Source organism: Alosa pseudoharengus, unplaced genomic scaffold (genome assembly GCF_046254945.1).
Source record: "Alosa pseudoharengus isolate Yale_2024_CS ecotype anadromous, Long Island Sound unplaced genomic scaffold, YU_APseudo_1.1 YU_APseudo_1.1_scf_17, whole genome shotgun sequence".
Taxonomy (NCBI): Eukaryota; Metazoa; Chordata; class Actinopteri; order Clupeiformes; family Clupeidae; genus Alosa; species Alosa pseudoharengus.
The window spans coordinates 12,141,230-12,153,663 of record NW_027468640.1 but is presented as its reverse complement, the minus strand read 5'-3'; positions in this window follow the sequence as shown (position 1 = coordinate 12,153,663).

Genomic DNA, 12,434 nt, shown 5'->3' with positions numbered 1-12,434 from the left:
TTCTGTCTGCCTTACCATACCACGCTGTAGTACGGTGGTTAAGCCGAGGTGCCGTACTCAAGCGTTTCTTTGAACTACGAGAGGAAATTGGACAGTTCTTGGAGAAAAAGGCAGACCAGTAGCAATTTAAATGCCCGGAATGGGTGCAGGATCTGGCCTTTATGGTGGATAGCCTATTACACAGCACCGCCAACTAGCCTACAAAATTATTTGATCTGATGTAACCTAATCGTATCAGTCGATCGTATTGCTCATGCACTGCTAACTTATGTTTGTTAAATTCATTTTATTTTTCATACATTTGCACATTTACATTTTTAAGGCAGGATGTTAACTTTCTTCATAGCTCCCACTTGAGTTTAGTGTGGTGAGTTGGTTCAGGTGGTCAGATGTAAAAATGTAGGCCTATCCACTCAACTATAAAAATAAACCAGTTGTTTATGAGAGTGAAATGCATTTTATTTCAATTTCATTGGCCTCTCTGAATAAATGTGTAATAATCTAATATAGCCTATCCCTTGTGATTATGTAGGCTACAAATGTAGGCTGAAGGGTAAAGCAAATAGACTGGCGGGCCATCCTATATCATTGAAATGTATAGTCTGGAATCGAATCATTCACCTGCTTAATCCAAGGGGCGGGCAGAGAATTGTCTTTCAAACTGCCTAGGCATGCAATAGGCCAGCGCTACGACCATATCCGGTCGGCAAAACGGCAAATACATCCTTCTTCGAAAGGAATGACTTAAGCGCATTGTGTTGCTATACTTTCAAAGAAAAGTACAAGTCCAACTCCTTCAAAGTTGACACCAACGCCGATTCAAACAACCGCTCTTCGTTCGCCATAGCCACCTTCCTTGTTGTTCACCGTTGCAGGATGTCGTTATCCTGTTAAGCCCGCCTTAAGACTCTCTAACGAAATAGAGCACTGTGATTGGAGAACATCCACGGTGTTAAGCCAATAGAAATTCCTATGGTTCGATACTAGACGTACAGGCTGAGCAAATTAATTTTCCGCCGCTAGGGTGCGTCTAGATTTCTAGGCTATAAAGCATAGCCTACTGAAAAAAACTAAGCTGGAGATTTGGAGTTGTCAAAGGATGTTTTGCAATTATTTCACTGGTCCGGCCCACTTGAGATCAGATGGGCTGTATGTGGCCCCTGAACCAAAATGAGTTTGACACCCCTGGTTTAGACTATTAACAGACATATGTAAGTGTATTGTATAAAAAATTGGTTTGTCTAATCCAAACCGTCTCTGAGTAACAGAGCCAAATGCAAAAAGTGTTGCAACTGTTCCCGGTCTCCTCTATTAGTGATACCTCGAAATTAGGCTGCTGTCTGTTAGGGCAATTTATTGTAGCCTGCTAACCCATATGTACAAAACATAATTTCTGAAATGATTTTTTTGATTTATAACATGAGATATAGTGTCAAATAGTGAAGTGATAGCAGGTAGATCATGTAGGCCTACATGTCACATGAGCCACACATATGAGGGGCGCTGCTTCTTCTGTCCCTCCCAAACTGCATTAAAATGGTGTGTTTAGCAATCAGAATTTCTATTTTTTTTCGGGGTAGAAACTGCCGGACACCAATATAGTCCGCACCCCTCTCTGAAAATACTTACAACGTCCCTGTAGGGAGTTATTTATAATTTGGCAAGATTGTTTCATTTTCCTATCCCACAACCCCCACACTTTTAAAAAGCTTGATACGCCCCTGGGGTGACCAGATTTGGGTTTGTGAAAAAGAGGACACTTCAGTGGGGGGGTGTGTGTGTGTGTGTGGGGGGGGGGGGCTGGCCTCAAAAGACTATTTTGAAAACATGAAAGTTTTAAATGTGCAAAAACAATAATTACAATAACAGCAGGGCTGTTGAGCTCTATACTCGCAAGATACATTTGGATGGCGACCCATCTTTAATGTTGCATAGCCTATCTCTAAATTTGATCCAAGGTGTTTCTGAAAATACATGAATCTTTTACAGTAGCTCTATAATTCTGAACAATCTGTTTTAGAGCTTAATAGACCTGACCTATGAAAACAGTTGTGTTGATGGGGACTGTTGTGGCTATGTTGTCCATTTTCAATCTATCTATCAAACCATCTATTCAATCATGTCTGGTCTATTATTAGGCCTACCTCTTTTCAATCCATTATTATTAGATATTTCTTTTGTAAAGAAATAGGCCTACATCTATCCCTCATGTTATGCCAACATATTTAAGGGATAGCCTGCACACTGACAACAGATGTCAGATGTCAATAATCCTCTATATACTGCAGCCTATATTCAGGTGAATTAAAGGCAGTTTAAAGGTTCAGCTAAATAAATAGCTCAGACAATGGCAGAAGTGCCGTTCGTCATGTTACAGTCTATGGTTATGAGGTTATGTGCCATCAAAATGATTTTGGAGACGTAATGTTAAGGTCGAAAAACTGTCACTTTAGCTGATGAGCTCTCACCCCTCGCTGCCGTTCGATGCTTTGCTGAACATTGTGTAGCCTACCTGTAGGTCATTGGCACCTTTATTTGCGACCGACGCGTAAGTGCCTGCTTTGCAGGTCCGGCACTCAGCTTCATGTTGATATCGACCCAGACAAAAACATGGAAATTTACGTTTTAATTTGTCCGTGAACTTACACTAAACAAGGAAGTTTGCGCTATTGAGGTGACTGACTGACCAATTAAATGTTTGAGATTACTATCGGCCAATGACGGTAGCTAAGGTCAGGCTCTACACCCTACACTTTCCACTCAATGCAAAGCGAACTGTAGGGGGAGGCCGTGACTAGTATGTGAACGAAAGACATAGATATATCCATGAATGAAAGAGAGAGCAATGCAAATTCGCTGTAAACATGTTTGAGGCTAGAATAACAAAATCCCGGACGACTTTGAAATTCCGCCCGGACACATTTTTAGGTTTCAAAAAGAGGACGTGTGACGGTCGGCCCTGCGCCGCACATGAGAGCTACGCATAGCTGCGTGGCAGCGCGGTGAACACACACGTCTCAACTGGCAAGTGCCCACAAACATTTATACTGATACCACATAAGCACATTTTAACCTGCTTACTTTGATTTCATTACTTTCTTTTATTACACCGTTAACTTCTCAACATTTCATTATGCCATATTAGTTTGTTTGCTTCATTTAACGATAACATCATTCAAATCTCAAATCTACAATAACCACAACACACGTAGTTTAATTTACGCATCTTACCGCTTTATTTAACTTCATACATATGAGTTTACATACACGTTAGTTTGCAATATATATAGTATCTTTTGTTTGTTAATTACTCAATGCCCTTTGTTTGAGTTTCTTTAAGTTCCGCGGGTTGATCTGTGGGAGTCAGCGAGCTCTTCCGCACCCGGCATCCAGACGTCCAGATGTAAAGATGTTCGCGGCGGAAGCCGCCAGATTAAAAGTCCTTGGGACGCCACCACCTGTGATGAAACGTCATGGGGGGGAAGAGGAACTTATGTTTAGTTTAACAATTAAGTTCTTTTCTGTTGAAGATTATTTTTGATTATTTTGAGTTAAGAAATAGCATTTACTTACTTAGTATTTATGTTGAACTGATCTTTGTCTTCGTCTGTGTCTTCAATGTGAATATTATTTATTGTCTGTATCCCTCTTGTGTTCGGTTGGTCTGATCAGCCAGCTTAAATGTTCCCCCATGTCTCAGTATGTCAGGTCAGTTCTTTGTGTTCAGTTATGCTTATGTTGCTCTTTATTTCTTGATTTTGAGTTCTGTTTAGTTGACCTCATTTTGGCCAAGAACTCTTTAGTTAACTTATTTTTGTGTTGAGCATTTTTCTATGATTTTGAAATGCTGCTCAATATTTTTGTAAAAATAAATATTATTTGAAACTTTATTTCTGCGCCCTTGCCTAACTGCCTTGGTCCCCCTTACATATGGTGCCATTAGGTTTTGTATTGACTTTCGCTATTTAAACTCTGTGTCGAAGTTTGATTCCTATCCAACACCTAGGATTGACGAGTTGATTGACCGCCTTGGGAAAGCACAATACCTTACCACCATAGACCTGTGCAAAGGCTACTGGCAAATTGCCCTGACTGATCGATCACGTGAGTTGACAGCCTTCCGTACACCATGGGGCCTTTTCCATTTCAAAGTCATTCCATTTGGGCTTCATGGGGCCCCCGCGGTGTTCCAGAGATTAATGGATCAGGTGCTTAGTGGACTGTCAGATTTTGCTGGCACTTATCTTGACGATGTGGTCATTTACAGTACATCATGGGCCGAACATCTGGATGATCTTCGCACAGTGTTGCAGCGTCTTAAGGAAGCAGGTCTGACGGTCAACCCCAGTAAATGTGCCATTGCTCGAGCAGAAATAGAATATCTGGGCTTTGTCATTGGCAACGGTCAGGTGAGGCCCCAGGTCCAAAAGGTCCAAGCAATCAAAGACTGCCCCCTACCGCAGACCCGAAAACAGCTCAGGTCATTTCTTGGTATGGCTGGGTTCTATAACCGCTTTATCCCAAACTTCTCTTCTAGAGCTGCTATGCTGACTGACATGGTGGGTTCCAGGTCCCCCAACCAGGTGCCGTGGACTGAGGAAGCAGAGGCCGCATTTCAGGACATCAAAGAAGCTTTGAGCACAGATTCTGTCCTGTATGGGCCAGACTTTGATCAAGTCTTCGTATTGCAGACGGATGCCTCTGACCGGGGAGTTGGTGCTGTCCTGCTGCAGGGTCCGCCAGAGGATCGCCGTCCAGTTGCCTTCATAAGTCGTAAGCTCTTCCCAAGGGAGTCGCGTTATTCCACCATAGAGAAAGAATGTCTTGCTGTTAAATGGGCACTTGATTCTCTGAGATACTACCTGCTAGGAAGAGAGTTCATCGTGGAAACAGACCACAAGGCTCTTGAATGGATGGGACGCATGAAGGATACGAACAGCAGAGTGACACGCTGGTACCTGGCGATGCAGCCTTTCCGGTTTTCCATCAATCATGTCCCGGAACGGGCCAATGTGACGGCAGACTAGCTCTCACGCTGTCCCAGCCCGAGCTTAGAAGGGGGGGAGGATGTGACGGTCGGCCCTGCGCCACACATGAGAGCTACGCATAGCTGCGTGGCAGCGCGGTGAACACACACGTCTCAACTGGCAAGTGCCCACAAACATTTATACTGATACCACATAAGCACATTTTAACCTGCTTACTTTGATTTCATTACTTTCTTTTATTACACCGTTAACTTCTCAACATTTCATTATGCCATATTTAGTTTGTTTGCTTCATTTAACGATAACATCATTCAAATCTCAAATCTACAATAACCACAACACACGTAGTTTAATTTACGCATCTTACCGCTTTATTTAACTTCATACATATGAGTTTACATACACGTTAGTTTGCAATATATATAGTATCTTTTGTTTGTTAATTACTCACTGCCCTTTGTTTGAGTTTCTTTAAGTTCCGCGGGTTGATCTGTGGGAGTCAGCGAGCTCTTCCGCACCCGGCATCCAGACGTCCAGATGTAAAGATGTTCGCGGCGGAAGCCGCCAGATTAAAAGTCCTTGGGACGCCACCACCTGTGATGAAACGTCATGGGGGGGAAGAGGAACTTATGTTTAGTTTAACAATTAAGTTCTTTTCTGTTGAAGATTATTTTTGATTATTTTGAGTTAAGAAATAGCATTTACTTACTTAGTATTTATGTTGAACTGATCTTTGTCTTCGTCTGTGTCTTCAATGTGAATATTATTTATTGTCTATATCCCTCTTGTGTTCGGTTGGTCTGATCAGCCAGCTTAAATGTTCCCCCATGTCTCAGTATGTCAGGTCAGTTCTTTGTGTTCAGTTATGCTTATGTTGCTCTTTATTTCTTGATTTTGAGTTCTGTTTAGTTGACCTCATTTTGGCCAAGAACTCTTTAGTTAACTTATTTTTGTGTTGAGCATTTTTCTATGATTTTGAAATGCTGCTCAATATTTTTGTAAAAATAAATATTATTTGAAACTTTATTTCTGCGCCCTTGCCTAACTGCCTTGGTCCCCCTTACAGGACGTCTGGTCACCCTACATCTATATTATATGAACATGAGGTGATTCAATTCTGTACTGGCCATACACACACACACACACACACAGAGACAGAGAGAGAAAGAGAGAGAGATTGAGAGAGAGAGAGAGAGAGAGAGATACAAATGCACCTGCACATATACCTAAAGGTTTTGCCACGGTTCGGCACAGTTGAAAAGTAAACTGCAGATGTCCAGTAGGAAAGCACTGCAGATGTAAAGCAACTCAACTGAGACATATGACATATGCTGAGAGGAATCGGGAGGAAAGGGATATTACTCACAAGAACAGTCTAACAAACACTATTACACCCTGACATTTCTCTATGCAGTCGACTCTATACAGCCCTTTTTATCAATGAATACTCTGCTTTGCATTTAGAGCGCAAACACAAATCTTGAACTGTCTGTGTGTGTGTGTGTGTGTGTGTGTGTGTGTGTGTCCAATCTGATGCCTCGGCAGTAAGTGCTGACTTTAGCAGAAACACCAGGAAATTACTGGATAGAGGAGCTCTTTTTCCACATCCACCCTCAGGCTTTGATCAGTTCAGTACGGTCACTATCTTCTGTTCATTTCCACTTCTTGTCCTTTTCTGCTTCCCCTTTCCTCTCTCTCTACATTACCGATCAAGAGCATCTGAGAAACGCTTCCTCATCATAGGAAATTCTTCGAAAAGTCCATTAAAATGCCTTGCACAATGAGACCTATAAAAAAACCCTTATGTGACAGAGGAAGCTGAGAGTAGACAATTACTGTTCCCTCAGTAAATAGGTCCTCTATTCTCCGACGCAAATAAAAATGACAACCATGGATGAAAATGATACAAAATATTTGCCAAATGACAAGCTCCATCTGTTCGTCTTTTGTCCTTACTAGAACCAAAATAATACTAAATAATTTCTTGCCCCAAACATTCTGTGTTTCTAATGAGCCATGACTCCAACACACAGCCTAAATTGTGAAAACTACTCACCCCCCTAGACTTTTCCACCTTTTATTGTTTTACAGCACTGCACCATCATGGTCCATTTCATTTAGCCTTTTTGGCATTAATCAGGAGAAAGAAAAAAAAAAACACTCCTGTCCAAGAAAACAGACCTCCACAGTAATTCCCAATTTATTTTAAAAATATATATAAACTATTGCCCCACGGCTGTGTCCCTGAAGAATGTGCCCATGTCTGAGGTTACCTGGAGATAAGCTTGAGTGCACAGGGATCCTCCATCAGACCAATCACACTCTGATTACTGTGCCAAGCCATTAGGTTCCCAGGAAGAGGATTTGTCTTTGTCCTCCCAAGATTCGAGACTGGAGCGAAAAACAACAAATATCACTTTTCTCTCTCTCTCTCTCTCTCTCTCTCTCTCTCTTATTTGTTGTCTTCTCCTCCTCTGCTCCCTTGTTCCTCTCACACACTTTAATTCATCTTTTCTTTCAAGACCCATCTGTCTTTCTCTCTCTCTCTCTCTCTCTCTCTCTCTCTCTCTCTCTCTCTCTCTCTCTCTCTCTCTCTCCCACTGTCCCCCTTTCACTCTCACTTTCTCTCTTTCTCTTCCTTGTGCTGTTTCTCTAACAAACAGGTCCCAATATATTTTTGTTTTTTCTTCTCTCGTCTTACAAACCTCCCATTCCATCATTCTGTCGTGTAATTCTTTTCCTCCTTCTGATCATCCATCTACCTATGGCCCTTCCATTTCTTTAAAAAAGTAAAATAATAAAACTAAAATTAGCCTTCCTACTGTGCTGTCTGGCAAATACTGCTAATAGTCAAATCAGAGAAAATTTCTCCAATTATTTCTTTTACATTTCTAAAGTGATTTATTGACAAGACATATACTTGTCCGTGTAATTGTTTTGTTATAATTGTGTGTGTGTGTTTTTTTTTCCCTTTTTCCTCCAGACGTTGTCTATAATTATCTCTGAGATAATGTGAAGAAACCACAGTCGGCAACAACCAACAATGCCCTGATAAAATTATTTGATTTGCGACTTAGACTTCAGAGTGGAAAACACAATTAAAAGTTTATTACACAAAAAAAAGATTTCAACTCCAGACATCAGACACCTGGTGGTCCTTTTGGGGATCAATAAAGTATCTATCTATCTATCTATCTATCTATCTATCTTTTGTATTATCTCAAATAGTACATTGACAGAGAAAAATATAAAAAAAACATAATATATATTAGCGGAATATAGTAGGCCTAAATATAGGCCTTGAAAAAGTGACCTGGCATAAAAAAGGAGAAAATATGCACTCTAGTTCAAGGGGAAAAAACGTCAGGACTTAAAACTTCAGCGGAAGTACTCTGAGTCGCTTATTACGCATGCATCTCTCTTGCATCTCCCCCAGGGTCTCTCTCCCTTTCTTCCCACTTGCGTGCAACAGTCCATGCTAATCTGCATTTGCATGTCCTCCATATGCATCTTCTGGCCCTCGTAGGGGCGTTTAGAGCACCACTGACATACTCATTAGCGTTAGCGGTTAGCACAGGGGCGGCGTAGAAGATCTCGCGGCAGCTTGGCCTTGTGTCGGTGACGATTATGGCATCTTTCCATTAGCACGTCATTCTTACCCGCCCACACACAGACCCTCACACACACACACGCTCTCTCTTTCTCTCTTCCTCTCTGCCATACACACAGACACACACACTATCCCCCTCTCTGGGCACTAGGCTGCTAGTGCTAAGCTAAGTGAAAAGAGCTAAATAAATCAGCACGACACAGATGCTCAGACCATCGGGCTGTACTCTGCCTCACTCAAGTATTTATGGGTAGTCATGTGGCTGGCCTTTTCCCAGCATGCCTTGTGTCAGACAAATCAGACTCCGTCATGGAGTAGTAGAGTGTAAGGAAAAACAAAGCTCACAGCTGAAGCTAGCAAGTGTGGGGAGAAAGTGACCTTCACATACCACAACATATGGGATGGCTAGTTTCAGGCAGTAAGCGTGTCAAGTTAGGCATGTGGATGTCTGTGTAGTATATAGACAATGTGATGTGCCCTGTGGTCACTCACAAAGCCTAGGACAGATAGTCAGCTGTTTGTTTGAAGGTTATTAGAGGAAACAAAGCAATTCATCAATGTGTTATCAAGTAGTTTTAAAGGCATACTGTAGCATGACACATACATCACCTCTCTCAAACAAAGACCACTGCAGTGATGATATGGTCAAGGCTAGAATTACTTTGTCATGGTGTAGTGATTTTTATCCATTACTTGTATGAATCAACTAACCTTCAGCTACCAGAGAGGAATCCAAAAATATGTGAAATGATAAAGTCACAACTTCTCAGAAAGGAGTGAGTAAGACTTTTTTCCCTGTCTGCTAGCAACCACAAAAAATGTTTTACTGCAGTTTCTGTAAGGAAATATCAAACTGAGATTCACAAAAATAACTATTATTATATAATATACTACACATTATATTGTATATAATACTGTATGTATTTTATATGTGCTCTCTGTTCCTGTGATAGTTTTGGGTCTTTCAAGAGGGGTCTAAAGACATATCTGTTAAACATGCAGTTTATTAAGCGTTTCTTATGTGTTATGGTTTGTAATTATAGTATTTATTTATTTTCATTAGGCTATTGATTGTATTGACATTGTTGTTTAGTATTGCTGTTCTCCTTGTCTTACCAACGTTTTTAATTGTTTACTGTTGCTATTGTATTGTTGTTATTTGTATGTTGCTTTGGACAAATGTGTCTACTAAATACCATAACCATAACCATAATAAGATAAAACAAAACTGTAGAAAAAGCTTAATTACAACATTGATAAAACAGGTACATATTTTGGTGATAATTAGAGGATCAGCTAACAGATATGATGTATTCATTAAGCAGATGCTTTTATGAAATCCAACTCACAGAGTTGAACAATCTGTAGAAACTGAACATCAGACCCATGACCTTGGTGCAGTTACATTTAATCTATTGGACTAAAAGAGTGCATATGAGAGTTAACTTTCTAGGTGGCTTTGAGAGGGGACTCATTAACACCACTGCCACACACACACACACACACAGAGTGAGAGAGAGAGAGAGAGCTACCAAGCTCTTCCCCCTTATTCCTTAAAAAAGTACACACACACACACACACACACTTGCAGAGAGATACATATAGTACATACTAATGGGCACGTATGGGATTAAAAGAAGAGAACAGCTAGAGGTGTTGGAGTCCACACATGACGCTCGCGCACTCTTTGTAAGTAAGGTGAAGTGCCAGCTCGTTATCCTACATAAGTGCCTGATATATGCCTCAACCACTTGATGTTCACAGGACTGACTTCCTCTTTGAAGTGAGTAGAGAGGAGACTCATGATCAGAGCCTGAATCATAAGATGAGAAGGGGGGAAAAACAGAAAAGAAAAAAAAGAAAAAAAAAAAAGCCCATCGGCTGTTATTCTTATTGTGCCAGTCATGAGTATGCCACCATTTTGTTCCTGATTTAGTTTGACAACAGAGACCCCCTGGTGAAGGCCGAGCTGAAGGGAACTTAAGTAGAGACACAGGTAGGGGAGGATGAAAAGACAACAAAGTAGTCAAAGGGCTTTGTGGAAAAACAAGAGGGCCTGGTAGTACCTGTACTGAATATGGTGTTTGATCAGGAAAACAGCACAAACATGTCTTAGAAGGTCACCACATGTCTACTGCCGCCAATCAAGCCAGGGAGGGAACAGTAGACGAAGTAATAACGGCTAGAAACAGAGAAAGTAGCAAAGGAAGTTGGTTTATAGGGAGCCTTGAGGAAAGACGTCACTTTGCACGGGTAGAAGGGATTGTTCACCGTAATATGTGCCATTATGCAGCAGTGAATTAGGGGGGAGGGGAGTGCATTATTGGAAAATAACATCACAGGCACAGCCAGAGGGGTTCCAGAGCGTGTAGTTGGAACTAACTGTTCTGCAACTACCGGTTTACAGCACAAGAGCTTAATAACCAAATGATGCAACCTGGCTGCAACACTTATTCTGCAAAAAGGAAAAGATTGAAAAGAAAAAGAAATAGAGGAAATAACTGACTGCCCCTCCCGTAACCTGCTTTCACATTTACACATGGCCCCAACAGTCTCCAGTCTTCCATTAAATTTGAAAAATGTTTTGTTTTCCATTTTCTTGGGCTTTTTGCTTTTCTATCATGGGACAGCGGAGAGAGACAGGATGCGAGTGGGAGAGTGATGGGGTGGGATTGGAATATGACCGTAGTCCGGAATCGAAACTGGGTCCCTGGGTACTGAGGCCCAGTAGAACCTGGGTCCCTGGGTAGGCCTACTGAGGCCCAATAGAACCTGGGTCCCCATGGGTACTGAGCAGGCACGGCGCTACGGGTGGGCCTGGACGGGCCTAGGCCCACCCACTTTTCAACAGGCCCACCCAAAACCTTTCTTAAAAAAAAAATAAATAAAAAGTTTAATATATTTTAATTTGGTCAAGAATTATTAAAAAGCAGCAAATAATCTCATAAGGTGTGCTAAAATACTCTAAATGTTTAGTTTTCAAAACTATTTTAAAAAGCTGGTGATGTTTCTGTGCAAGTTCAGCAGTGCCCAGATACGTGAGGTTCTGGGTCGGATCTAGCTTGTCGGTATGCTAGGCTAGCTCCAAGTGATGAAAGTGTGAAAATAATTTATAATAAAGTCCGGAATCGAAACTGGGTCCCTGGGTACTGAGGCCCAGTAGAACCTGGGTCCCCATGGGTACTGAGGCCCAATTGTGGTATGGTGCAACTGCTTGCGCCACAATTCCCCTAACGGTGCCTACACACAGTTGCATTGCGTGCAGTGCTGGAGACACATCACGTACACTTTACATGGACATCCGTTAGCGAACTGAATTGTGGGTCCGTTGCGTCGCGTTGCTCCTGTCGCCCGGTCAAAAAAACTTTTGCTGCACCGACAGAGAGCAACGGAAGGCACCAGCCAATCAAATTACGGTTATAGGCCTACTTCAAGGCATTTGCATAGTAGGCTACACACCCCCGACCGCCGGGAAAACCCACTGGCATGTGCTGACGGAACGCAGCTGTCTGTAGACACCGCAAGTTTGGAAACTTTTTGACAAGACTCAGAATGAGCTGAGACCTGTATCTGCTCCCATTTTCACAAAATTGGTCTCATAATGTCCAGTAATGTGGAACTGAAATTACAACACAGCCCGTGGATAGAAGGTAATGAAGACAGAGAGACCACTGCTCTTCAATCTCCAGAGTGTCAAAGCAAAGACGAGGGATTTGTCACTCCTGAATAGATGACGAGTTGGACTCAACAGAAATAATTTCATTGGTGTTTTCTTGGCATAGCTGAAGAAAGATGTAAATTCTGCCATTTCTAATGTTTTCAGCTATTTCTGTCTA